General features: G+C 63.4%; 1 non-coding gene across 1 annotated transcript; it reads right to left on the bottom strand.

The window, feature by feature from the left end:
• Window positions 1–2,488: 2,488 nt before the first annotated feature.
• Window positions 2,489–2,607, bottom strand: LOC131866820 (5S ribosomal RNA). Its single transcript, XR_009365419.1, has one exon. It is a non-coding gene; the product is annotated as a 5S ribosomal RNA (ribosomal RNA).
• Between the last annotated feature and the right edge of the window lie 7,817 nt (window positions 2,608–10,424).

Below are 10,424 nucleotides of genomic sequence, written 5' to 3' on the forward strand. Positions count from 1 at the left end.
CAGAGCGTTTGGTGGGGTTTCTCGCATTGGCTCTTCCCAGGCCCGGTTGTTGGGTGCGCTCCCACCCTGGCGCGCGCGAAGTTGGAAGTTGGATTAATTGCCCGGGCGCGCACCTTCGCCAGGGTGGGCACCTTGGTGCGCACACCTTGGCTGGGCTGCGCACCAGGGCGGGCTCAAGATGGCACCAGCATTCCCTTTTTCTCACTATCTTTCAAAACGGAAATTTTAAAATCTCGTTTTTTTTTTGCCTTTTATGGAAATTAGTGAAGGCATCGCATCAAAGGTGCGCACCTCGCTGCCCACCTTGGTGTGCTCCGAGGTGCCCACCACGGTGCGCAACGCCGGTGCGAACCCGGGAGCGCCCCGATGTGTGCTCCAAGGTGCGGCGTGCACGAAGTCGGACCCCGGTTTGCCCCGGGTGCGCACCTCGCGTGCACCTTGGTGCGCACACCTTGGCTGGGTTGCGCGGCCTGGTGGGCACCATGGTGCGCACCAAGGAGCGCTCCGAAGTGTGCTCCAAGGTGCGGCGTGCACGAAGTCGGAGCCCGGTTTGCCCCGGGTACGCACCTCGCGTGCACCTTCGCCGGGGTGGGCACCTCGGCTGGGTTGCGCGCCCTGGTGCGCACCAAGGAGCGCTCCGAAGTGTGCTCCAAGGTGCGGCGTGCACGAAGTCGGAGCCCGGTTTGCCCCGGGTGCGCACCTTCGCCGCGGTGCGCACCATGGCGTGCACGAAGTCGGAGCCCGGTTTGCCCCGGGTGCGCACCTCGCGTGCACCTTCGGCGGGGTTGCGCGCCCTGGTGGGCACCATGGTGCGCACCAAGGAGCGCTCCGAAGTGTGCTCCAAGGTGCGGCGTGCACGAAGTCGGAGCCCGGTTTGCCCCGGGTGCGCACCTCGCGTGCACCTTCGGCGGGGTTGCGCGCCCTGGTGGGCACCATGGTGCGCACCAAGGAGCGCTCCGAAGTGTGCTCCAAGGTGCGGCGTGCACGAAGTCGGAGCCCGGTTTGCCCCGGGTGCGCACCTCGCGTGCACCTTCGCCGCGGTGGGCACCATGGCGTGCACGAAGTCGGAGCCCGGTTTGCCCCGGGTGCGCACCTCGCGTGCACCTTCGCCGGGGTGGGCACCTCGGCTGGGTTGCGCGCCCTGGTGCGCACCAAGGAGCGCTCCGAAGTGTGCTCCAAGGTGCGGCGTGCACGAAGTCGGAGCCCGGTTTGCCCCGGGTGCGCACCTCGCGTGCACCTTCGCCAGGGTGGGCACCTCGGTGCGCACACCTTCTCAATGTTTTCTTGCCTTTTCTGGAAATTGGTGAAGGCAGCGCATCAAAGGTGCGCACCTCGGTGTGCTCCGAGGTGCGAACCCGAGAGCGCTCCGAGGTGCCCACGAAGTCGAAAGTCGGGTTAATTGCATTGTTTTCCCCGGGTGCGCTCCGAGGTGCGCAACATCGGCGCGCACCAAGGAGGGCTCCGAAGTGTGCTCCAAGGTGCGCACGATGGCGTGCACCTCTGGTGCGCACGATTCGGAGCTCGGTTTGACCGGGGTGCGCACACCTTGGCTGGGTTGCGCACCTTTTGTGCGCTCCAAGGTGCGCACGAAGTCGGAGCTCGGTTTGCCCCGGGTGCGCACCTTCGCCAGGGTGCGCACCTTGATGCGCACGCCTTGGCTGGGCTGCGCACCTTGGTGGGCGCCATGGTGCGCACCTTTCGTGCGCTCCAAGGTGCGCACGAAGTCGGAGCTCGGTTTGCCCCGGGTGCGCACCTTGGTGGGCGCCATGGTGCACTCCGAGGTGCCCAAGATTGGTGCGCACCAAGGAGCGCTCCGAAGTGCGCTCCAAGGTGCGCGCGAAGTCGAAAGTTGGGTTAATTGTCCGGTTTGCCTCGGGTGCGCACCTTGCGTGCACCTTCGCCAGGGTGGGCGCCTTGGTGCGCACACCTTGGCTGGGCTGCGCACACCTTGGCACCCGCGTTTCCTTCATTTTAAATTTTTTTTTTTTACAATCTCTCAAGTGGGAAATTCTATAATCTCAACTTTTTTTGCCTTTTCAGGAAACTTTTGAATGGAGCGCATCATTGGTGCGCTCCGAAGTGTGCTCCAAAGCTCTCTCCAGCTGCGTGCACCTGCCCCGGCCGCGCACCCGGCCCCGCCCAGCTTCGCTCACCTGTCCCGGGCGTCTGGTGCGGAACCTTAGAGTAAGAAACATCACCGTGCACCTTGGCCAACGTGCGCGACTCGACCGAGCGCGCACTGGCCGAGGTGCACACCGATTTCACCTGGGTGCGCGCGCAGCACCTCGGGCGCACCGGGGTGCGCGCACAACGCCCGGGTTGCACCGTGGCCTGTGTGCTCGGGGCGCCTCGGGTGCGCGCTCGGTGTCGCCCCCGCGCGCGCGGTAGTGCGGGCAGCGCACCCCGGCCCGGCCCGGCCCCGACGAGAACGCAAACGGGCAAAAGGTTTATTCAAATAGCATTGCGATGCCCGGCGAAAAACTAAAAAAGGGTGCAACACCGGGACTTCCCGGGAGGTCACCCATCCCAGTACTACTCCGGCCCAAGCGCGCTTAACTGCGGAGTTCTGATGGGATCCGGTGCACTAACGCTGGTATGATCGCACCCGTTATGAGCTTGTCGCAGTGTGTACTTAGCAAACCGCGACCCACGTGCGAATCCACCCCGGCCACCCACCCCCGTCGAGGTGCACACCCTCCCTCGCGAAGTGCGCCCCGTTCGCCAAGTGTGAGCCCTGCCCGGGTGCGCGCACCTTGCTAGGGCGTCGGGTGTGCACCCGGCCCGGCCTACGTGCGTGCACCTGTAGGGGGCGTCGTGTGCGTGCAGTGTCCCGTCTGCAACGCGGTGCCCACACACCACCTCGGGCGCAACGACCTGCGCTCACATGTGGGCCGAGTGCACCTTGGTGCATGTTCGGGGCGCCTCGGGTGCACGCTCGATCTTGCCCCGGTGCACCAAGGCGCTCGGTTTGCCCCGGGTGCGCACTTGGTGCAAGGTGGGCACCCAAAATAGGGATCAAGCACCAAAACACAAGTTTCGGGATGCAAAATGGGACCCAAGGACCACAAATGCGTTCCAAGACCCATGATGGGTCCACGAGAACAAAAATGTGTTCCGAGACTTAATAAACAAATATTGGGTTTTAGGAGAAGAAACATGCTCTGATGCCCAAAACGAGAATCGACCCCGAAAAGGCCACAGGCCAAAAGTGGGATGCGAGACAAAAAAAAATGGGACCCGAGGACCAAAATTGGGTTCCCAGGTCGAAGACAGGGCAACCGGACAAGAAACGACCTCTAAGGCTCGAAATGAGTCCCGACGACTAAAACTTGACAAGAAGCACCCATCAGGCACCCAACTCGACACCCATGGGATGCCGACCCACCCGGGCTTCCACCTAGCACACCTTGGCACCCACCCACCCTCGCACCCAACCTCGCACCCAACTTAGCACCTTTGAACCCACATTGGCACTCACCCTGACCCTGGCACCTTGGAACCCACATTGGCACTCACCTTGACCCTGGCACCCACCTTTGCACTCACCTTGGGACCCACCCTGGCTCCCACCTCGGCACCCACCCAGACACCCACCTTGGTTCCTTGGCACCCACCTTGGATCCTTGGCACCCACCCCGACACCCACCTTGGCACGCAACTTGGCTACTTGCCACCCACCTTGGCTCCTTGACGCCCACCCCGACAACCACCCCGTGACCTACCCTGGCTAGGGTTGGTGCACACCCACCCTGGTGCCCACCTTGGCACCCACCCTATGACCCACCTTGGCACGCACCTTAGTACCCACCCCGTTACCCACCCTAGGACCCACCCCGTGACCCACCTTGGCCAGGGTGGGTGCCTTGGTGCGCACAACTTGCCTGGGCTGCACACCAGGGCGGGCTCAAGATGGCACCCGCGTTCCGTTTTTTTCACTATCTTTCAAAACGGAAATTTTAAAATCTCATTTTTTTCTTTTTTTTGCCTTTTCTGGAAATTAGTGAAGGCAGCGCATCAAAGGTGCGCAATGCTGGTGCGAACCCGGGAGCGCTCCGATGTGTGCTCCAAGGTGCGGCGTGCACGAAGTCCGAGCCCGGTTTGCCCCGGGTGCGCACCTCGCGTGCACCTTCGCCGGGGTGAGCACCTTGGCTGGGTTGCGCGCCCTGGTGCGTACCAAGGAGCGCTCTGAAGTGTGCTCCAAGGTGCGGCGTGCACGAAGTCGGAGCCCGGTTTGCCCCGGGTGTGCACCTCGGGTGCGCACCTCGCGTGCACCTTCGCTGCGGTGGGCACCTTGGCTGGGTTGCGCGCCTTGGTGGGCACCATGCAGTGCACGAAGTCGGAGCCCGGTTTGCCCCGGGCGCGCACCTCCGCCAGGGTGGGCACCTTGGTGCGCACAACTTGCCTGGGCTGCGCATCAGGAAGGGCTCAAGATGGCACCCGCGTTCCGTTTTTTTCACTATCTTTCAGAACGGAAATTTTAAAATATCGTTTTTTTTTGCCTTTTCTGGAAATTAGTGAAGGCAGCGCATCAAAGGTGCGCAACGCTGGTGCGAACCTGGGAGCGCTCCGATGTGTGCTCCAAGGTGCGGCCTGCACGAAGTCGGAGCCCGGTTTGCCTCGGGTGCGCCCTGGTGGGCACCATGGTGCGCACCAAGGAGCGCTCCGAAGTGTGCTCCAAGGTGCGGCCTGCACGAAGTCGGAGCCCGGTTTGCCCCGGGTGTGCACCTCGGGTGGGCACCTTGGTGCGCATGCCTTGCCTGGGCTGCGCACCAGGGCGGGCTCAAGATGGCACCCGCGTTCCTTTTTTTTCACTATCTTTCAAAACGGAAATTTTAAAATCTCATTTTTTTTTGCCTTTTTCTGGAAATTAGTGAAGGCAGCGCATCAAAGGTGCGCACCTCGCTGCCCACCACGGTGCGCAACGCCGGTGGGCACCCGGGAGTGCTTCGAAGTGTGCTCCAAGGTGCTGCGTGCACGTTGTCGGAGCCCGGTTTGCCCCGGGTGCGCACCTCGCGTGCACCTTCGTCGGGGTGGGCACCTTGGCTTGGTTTGCCCCGGCTGCGCTCCGAAGCGGGGTTATTGGAGCGCCGCCTCTTTTTTTGTCGGAGCGTTTGGTGGGGTTTCTCGCATTGGCTCTTCCGAGGCCCGGTTGCCACCCTGGCGCGCACGAAGTCGGAAGTAGGGTTAATTGCCCGGGTGCGCACCTTTGCCAGGGTGGCACCTTACCTGGGCTGCGCACCAGGGCGGGCTCAAGATGGCACGCGCGTTCCGTTTTTTTCACTATCTTTCAAAACGGAAATTTTAAAATCTCCTTTTTTTTTTGCCTTTTCTGGAAATTAGTGAAGGCAGCGCATCAAAGGTGCGCACCTCGCTGCCCACCTTGGTGTGCTCTGAGGTGCGCACCCGGGAGCGCTACGAAGTGTGCTCCAAGGTGCGGCGTGCACGTTGTCGGAGCCCGGTTTGCCCCGGGTGCGCACCTCGCCTGCACCTTGGCCGGGGTGGGCACCTTGGCTGGGTTTGCCCAGGGTGCGCTCCGAAGCGGGGTTACTGGAGCGCCCCCTCTTTTTTTGTCAGAGAGTTTGGTGGGGTTTCTCGCATTGGCTCTTCCCAGGCCCGGTTGTTGGGTGCGCTCCCACCCTGGCGCGCGCGAAGTTGGAAGTTGGGTTAATTGCCCGGGCGCGCACCTTCGCCAGGGTGGGCACCTTGGTGCGCAAACCTTGGCTGGGCTGCGCACCAGGGCGGGCTCAAGATGGCACCAGCATTCCCTTTTTCTCACTATCTTTCAAAACGGAAATTTTAAAATCTCGTTTTTTTTTTGCCTTTTATGGAAATTAGTGAAGGCATCGCATCAAAGGTGCGCACCTCGCTGCCCACCTTGGTGTGCTCCGAGGTGCCCACCACGGTGCGCAACGCCGGTGCGAACCCGGGAGCGCCCCGATGTGTGCTCCAAGGTGCGGCGTGCACGAAGTCGGACCCCGGTTTGCCCCGGGTGCGCACCTCGCGTGCACCTTGGTGCGCACACCTTGGCTGGGTTGCGCGGCCTGGTGGGCACCATGGTGCGCACCAAGGAGCGCTCCGAAGTGTGCTCCAAGGTGCGGCGTGCACGAAGTCGGAGCCCGGTTTGCCCCGGGTGCGCACCTTCGCCGCGGTGGGCACCATGGCGTGCACGAAGTCGGAGCCCGGTTTGCCCCGGGTGCGCACCTCGCGTGCACCTTCGCCGGGGTGGGCACCTCGGCTGGGTTGCGCGCCCTGGTGCGCACCAAGGAGCGCTCTGAAGTGTGCTCCAAGGTGCGGCGTGCACGAAGTCGGAGCCCGGTTTGCCCCGGGTGTGCACCTCGGGTGCGCACCTCGCGTGCACCTTCGCTGCGGTGGGCACCTTGGCTGGGTTGCGCGCCTTGGTGGGCACCATGCAGTGCACGAAGTCGGAGCCCGGATTGCCCCGGGCGCGCACCTCCGCCAGGGTGGGCACCTTGGTGCGCACAACTTGCCTGGGCTGCGCACCAGGAAGGGCTCAAGATGGCACCCGCGTTCCGTTTTTTTCACTATCTTTCAGAACGGAAATTTTAAAATCTCGTTTTTTTTTGCCTTTTCTGGAAATTAGTGAAGGCAGCGCATCAAAGGTGCGCAACGCTGGTGCGAACCTGGGAGCGCTCCGATGTGTGCTCCAAGGTGCGGCGTGCACGAAGTCGGACCCCGGTTTGCCCCGGGTGCGCACCTCGCGTGCACCTTGGTGCGCACACCTTGGCTGGGTTGCGCGCCCTGGTGGGCACCATGGTGCGCACCAAGGAGCGCTCCGAAGTGTGCTCCAAGGTGCGGCGTGCACGAAGTCGGAGCCCGGTTTGCCCCGGGTGCGCACCTCGCGTGCACCTTCGCCGCGGTGGGCACCATGGCGTGCACGAAGTCGGAGCCCGGTTTGCCCCGGGTGCGCACCTCGCGTGCACCTTCGCCGGGGTGGGCACCTTGGTGTGCAGACCTTGGCTGGGTTGCGCGCCCTGGTGGGCACCATGGTGCGCACCAAGGAGCGCTCCGAAGTGTGCTCCAAGGTGCGGCCTGCACGAAGTCGGAGCCCGGTTTGCCCCGGGTGTGCACCTCGGGTGGGCACCTTGGTGCGCATGCCTTGCCTGGGCTGCGCACCAGGGCGGGCTCAAGATGGCACCCGCGTTCCTTTTTTTTCACTATCTTTCAAAACGGAAATTTTAAAATCTCATTTTTTTTTGCCTTTTTCTGGAAATTAGTGAAGGCAGCGCATCAAAGGTGCGCACCTCGCTGCCCACCACGGTGCGCAACGCCGGTGGGCACCCGGGAGTGCTTCGAAGTGTGCTCCAAGGTGCTGCGTGCACGTTGTCGGAGCCCGGTTTGCCCCGGGTGCGCACCTCGCGTGCACCTTCGTCGGGGTGGGCACCTTGGCTGGGTTTGCCCCGGCTGCGCTCCGAAGCGGGGTTATTGGAGCGCCGCCTCTTTTTTTGTCGGAGCGTTTGGTGGGGTTTCTCGCATTGGCTCTTCCGAGGCCCGGTTGCCACCCTGGCGCGCACGAAGTCGGAAGTAGGGTTAATTGCCCGGGTGCGCACCTTTGCCAGGGTGGGCACCTTACCTGGGCTGCGCACCAGGGCGGGCTCAAGATGGCACGCGCGTTCCGTTTTTTTCACTATCTTTCAAAACGGAAATTTTAAAATCTCCTTTTTTTTTTGCCTTTTCTGGAAATTAGTGAAGGCAGCGCATCAAAGGTGCGCACCTCGCTGCCCACCTTGGTGTGCTCTGAGGTGCGCACCCGGGAGCGCTACGAAGTGTGCTCCAAGGTGCGGCGTGCACGTTGTCGGAGCCCGGTTTGCCCCGGGTGCGCACCTCGCCTGCACCTTGGCCGGGGTGGGCACCTTGGCTGGGTTTGCCCAGGGTGCGCTCCGAAGCGGGGTTACTGGAGCGCCCCCTCTTTTTTTGTCAGAGCGTTTGGTGGGGTTTCTCGCATTGGCTCTTCCCAGGCCCGGTTGTTGGGTGCGCTCCCACCCTGGCGCGCGCGAAGTTGGAAGTTGGATTAATTGCCCGGGCGCGCACCTTCGCCAGGGTGGGCACCTTGGTGCGCACACCTTGGCTGGGCTGCGCACCAGGGCGGGCTCAAGATGGCACCAGCATTCCCTTTTTCTCACTATCTTTCAAAACGGAAATTTTAAAATCTCGTTTTTTTTTTGCCTTTTATGGAAATTAGTGAAGGCATCGCATCAAAGGTGCGCACCTCGCTGCCCACCTTGGTGTGCTCCGAGGTGCCCACCACGGTGCGCAACGCCGGTGCGAACCCGGGAGCGCCCCGATGTGTGCTCCAAGGTGCGGCGTGCACGAAGTCGGACCCCGGTTTGCCCCGGGTGCGCACCTCGCGTGCACCTTGGTGCGCACACCTTGGCTGGGTTGCGCGGCCTGGTGGGCACCATGGTGCGCACCAAGGAGCGCTCCGAAGTGTGCTCCAAGGTGCGGCGTGCACGAAGTCGGAGCCCGGTTTGCCCCGGGTACGCACCTCGCGTGCACCTTCGCCGGGGTGGGCACCTCGGCTGGGTTGCGCGCCCTGGTGCGCACCAAGGAGCGCTCCGAAGTGTGCTCCAAGGTGCGGCGTGCACGAAGTCGGAGCCCGGTTTGCCCCGGGTGCGCACCTTCGCCGCGGTGCGCACCATGGCGTGCACGAAGTCGGAGCCCGGTTTGCCCCGGGTGCGCACCTCGCGTGCACCTTCGGCGGGGTTGCGCGCCCTGGTGGGCACCATGGTGCGCACCAAGGAGCGCTCCGAAGTGTGCTCCAAGGTGCGGCGTGCACGAAGTCGGAGCCCGGTTTGCCCCGGGTGCGCACCTCGCGTGCACCTTCGGCGGGGTTGCGCGCCCTGGTGGGCACCATGGTGCGCACCAAGGAGCGCTCCGAAGTGTGCTCCAAGGTGCGGCGTGCACGAAGTCGGAGCCCGGTTTGCCCCGGGTGCGCACCTCGCGTGCACCTTCGCCGCGGTGGGCACCATGGCGTGCACGAAGTCGGAGCCCGGTTTGCCCCGGGTGCGCACCTCGCGTGCACCTTCGCCGGGGTGGGCACCTCGGCTGGGTTGCGCGCCCTGGTGCGCACCAAGGAGCGCTCCGAAGTGTGCTCCAAGGTGCGGCGTGCACGAAGTCGGAGCCCGGTTTGCCCCGGGTGCGCACCTCGCGTGCACCTTCGCCAGGGTGGGCACCTCGGTGCGCACACCTTCTCAATGTTTTCTTGCCTTTTCTGGAAATTGGTGAAGGCAGCGCATCAAAGGTGCGCACCTCGGTGTGCTCCGAGGTGCGAACCCGAGAGCGCTCCGAGGTGCCCACGAAGTCGAAAGTCGGGTTAATTGCATTGTTTTCCCCGGGTGCGCTCCGAGGTGCGCAACATCGGCGCGCACCAAGGAGGGCTCCGAAGTGTGCTCCAAGGTGCGCACGATGGCGTGCACCTCTGGTGCGCACGATTCGGAGCTCGGTTTGACCGGGGTGCGCACACCTTGGCTGGGTTGCGCACCTTTTGTGCGCTCCAAGGTGCGCACGAAGTCGGAGCTCGGTTTGCCCCGGGTGCGCACCTTCGCCAGGGTGCGCACCTTGATGCGCACGCCTTGGCTGGGCTGCGCACCTTGGTGGGCGCCATGGTGCGCACCTTTCGTGCGCTCCAAGGTGCGCACGAAGTCGGAGCTCGGTTTGCCCCGGGTGCGCACCTTGGTGGGCGCCATGGTGCACTCCGAGGTGCCCAAGATTGGTGCGCACCAAGGAGCGCTCCGAAGTGCGCTCCAAGGTGCGCGCGAAGTCGAAAGTTGGGTTAATTGTCCGGTTTGCCTCGGGTGCGCACCTTGCGTGCACCTTCGCCAGGGTGGGCGCCTTGGTGCGCACACCTTGGCTGGGCTGCGCACACCTTGGCACCCGCGTTTCCTTCATTTTAAATTTTTTTTTTTTACAATCTCTCAAGTGGGAAATTCTATAATCTCAACTTTTTTTGCCTTTTCAGGAAACTTTTGAATGGAGCGCATCATTGGTGCGCTCCGAAGTGTGCTCCAAAGCTCTCTCCAGCTGCGTGCACCTGCCCCGGCCGCGCACCCGGCCCCGCCCAGCTTCGCTCACCTGTCCCGGGCGTCTGGTGCGGAACCTTAGAGTAAGAAACATCACCGTGCACCTTGGCCAACGTGCGCGACTCGACCGAGCGCGCACTGGCCGAGGTGCACACCGATTTCACCTGGGTGCGCGCGCAGCACCTCGGGCGCACCGGGGTGCGCGCACAACGCCCGGGTTGCACCGTGGCCTGTGTGCTCGGGGTGCCTCGGGTGCGCGCTCGGTGTCGCCCCCGCGCGCGCGGTAGTGCGGGCAGCGCACCCCGGCCCGGCCCGGCCCCGACGAGAACGCAAACGGGCAAAAGGTTTATTCAAATAGCATTGCGACGCCCGGCGAAAAACTAAAAA

This window comes from Cryptomeria japonica, unplaced genomic scaffold (genome assembly GCF_030272615.1).
Source record: "Cryptomeria japonica unplaced genomic scaffold, Sugi_1.0 HiC_scaffold_155, whole genome shotgun sequence".
Taxonomy (NCBI): domain Eukaryota; kingdom Viridiplantae; phylum Streptophyta; class Pinopsida; order Cupressales; family Cupressaceae; genus Cryptomeria; species Cryptomeria japonica.